General features: G+C 36.6%; 1 non-coding gene across 1 annotated transcript; it reads right to left on the bottom strand.

Moving 5' to 3' along the window:
- Positions 1–1,843: 1,843 nt before the first annotated feature.
- On the bottom strand, positions 1,844–1,916 carry TRNAI-AAU (transfer RNA isoleucine (anticodon AAU)). The gene has a single exon. It is a non-coding gene; the product is annotated as a tRNA-Ile (tRNA).
- Between the last annotated feature and the right edge of the window lie 838 nt (positions 1,917–2,754).

Here is a 2,754-nt window from a genome sequence, read left to right as displayed (position 1 = left end):
GCATGGCTGGGGATAAGTGAGTGTGGGTGTGTGTACATGCTGAGTGCAGGAGGAGGCAGAGCCTAGCGGAGAAGTGTCGGCTCCCTGCACGCGTGTAACCAGGGTAAATATCGGGTTACTAACCAAAGCGATTTGGATACCAGATGATTATCTTAGTTACCAGCTTCTGGCAGGCTGCCAGCGTTGGCTCCCTGCAAACTGTAGCTGTAAAAAGCCCTGCTTTTGCTGATAAAACCGCTGTCGAATGTAACTCGAACTGTCGAGCTTTTAGCAAAACGCTCGAGTTCTAGTTCGATCTAGAACACCCCAAAATCACTCGAACCGCGAACCTCGCTCAATTCTATTCATTTATTGCTGGTGGATACTGTATTATTTCAACACCGAGAACAGACTGGTTTCACTGAAGGTTGAACCAAGGACCTTCTGCGTGTAAAGCAGATGTGATTACCACTAAACTATGAAACACAACAAAAAGTTATAGAGTATTGGCTATTGGAGCAGAATTGTGACTGACGGGGCCTTTTTGTTGCTGAAGGAAAGTATTTTTGGTTAATGAAACATTTACAATTTTTATTACATATTTTACCAGTTTTATTCCTACAAAGTTATTTTGCTTAAATTGAAGTTTATATTGAATGTGTGACTTTTTTCTACATAGTTTGGTCTTTTGCTTTTGTATTTATAGGAACTATATATTTTGCAACAAACAGGATTTTTATAATATGGGATTATGTTTTCCGCTAAAATGGTCAATGAAAAAGAAACCCAAAATTGTAGTTCTCTTGGTGATGGAAGCCAAAATGTATTGTCATTTGGCAACAAAATCAATAATTTCATATATTACAGGTTGATAGGAAATTACTTCAACATCGAAAACAGATTGGTTTTACCGGAGATTGAACCCCAGACCTGACCACTATACTATGAAACCTGTGGAACCCTGCAAAGTAATTGCAATTAGAGATGAGTTTTGACCGCCAGGTAGAAAATACAAATTCGTAGTTCTGTTGGTGATGGAAGCCAAAACATCCCATCATTTGGCAACAAAGCCAAGAACTTCATATATTGCAGGTTGATAGGGTGTTATTTCAACACTAAGAACAGATTGGTTTCACTGGGGATTGATACCAGGACCCTCTGCGTGTAAAGCAGACGTGATTACCACTACACTATGAAACCTGTCAAAAAGTTATAGAGTATTGGCTATCGGAGCAGAATTGTAACTGACGGGTCCTTTTTATTGCTGAAGGAAAGTATTTTTTGTTAATGAAACATTTACAATTTTTATTACATATTTTACCATTTTTATTCCTACAAAGGGATTTTGCTTCAATTGAAGTTTATATTGAATGTGTTACTTTTTTCTACATAGTTTGGTCTTTTACTTTTGTATTTATGGGAACTATATATTTTGAAACAAACAGGATTTTTATAATATGGGATTATGTTTTCTGCTAAAATGGTCAATAAAAAGAAACCCAAAATCGTAGTTCTCTTGCTGATGGAAGCCAAAATGTATTGTCATTTGGCCACGAAACCAAAAATTTCATATATTACAGGTTGATAGGAAATTACTTCAACACTGGAAAAGGATTGGTTTCACTGGGGATTAAACCCAGGACCTTCTTCATGTGAAACAAACGTGATGACCATTTCACTAAGAATCAAGTGAAATCCTGCAAAGTAATGGCAATAAAAAATGAGTTTTGAACGCCAGGGGAAAAATAAACAAATTCGTAGTTCTGTTGGGGATGGAAGCCAAAACATCCCGTCATTCAGCAACAAAGCCAAGAACTTCATATATTGCAGGTTGACAAATATTACTTCAACACCAAGAACAGCTTGGTTTCACTGGGAATTTAACTCAGGACCTTCTGCGTATTAAGCAAACGTGATAACCACTACACTATGAAACCTGATGGAAAGTTATAGTGTATTGGCTAGCAGAGCAGAGTTGTGACTGACGGAGCCTTTTTCTTGCTGAAGGAAAGTATTTTTGGTTAATTAAACACTTACAATTTTTATTACATATTTTACCAGTTTTATTCCTACAAAGGGATTTTGCTTCAATTGAAGTTTATGTTTAATGTGTTACTTTTTTCTACATAGTTTGGTCTTTTGCTTTTGTATTTATCGGAACTATATATTTTGAAACAAACAGGATTTTTACAATATGGGATTATGTTTTCTGCTAAAATGGTCAATAAAAAAGAAACCCAAAATCATACTTCTTTTGGTGATGGAAGCAAAAATGTAACCTCATTTGGCAACAAAGCCAAGAATTGTATATTTTGAAGGGTGATAGGAAATTATCTCAACACGGAAAATGGATTGGGTTCACTGGGGTTTGAACCCAGGACTTTTTGCATGGGAAGCAGACGTGATGACCATTACACTTTGAAACCTGTGAAATACTACAAAGTAATGGCAATTAGAGGCGAGTTTTGACCGTCAGTGGAAAAAAAACAAATTCGCAGTTCTGTTTGTGATGAAAGCCAAAACATCGCGTAATTCAGCAACAAAGCCAAAATCTTCATATATTGCAGGTTGATGAATGTTTTTTCAACACGATGAACACATTGGTTTTACTGTGGATTGAACCCAGGACCTTCTGCGTGTTAAGCAGACGTGATGACCACTACACTATGAAACCTGATGGAAAGTTATAGAATCTTGGCTAGCAGAGCACAATTTTACTGCTGAAGGAAAGTATTTTTGGTTAATGAAACATTTACAATTAAGTGCATGTGAAGC

The sequence above is a fragment of the Anomaloglossus baeobatrachus genome, chromosome 2 (genome assembly GCF_048569485.1).
Source record: "Anomaloglossus baeobatrachus isolate aAnoBae1 chromosome 2, aAnoBae1.hap1, whole genome shotgun sequence".
Classification (NCBI taxonomy): domain Eukaryota; kingdom Metazoa; phylum Chordata; class Amphibia; order Anura; family Aromobatidae; genus Anomaloglossus; species Anomaloglossus baeobatrachus.
This window is presented reverse-complemented; position numbering and strand designations above follow the sequence as displayed.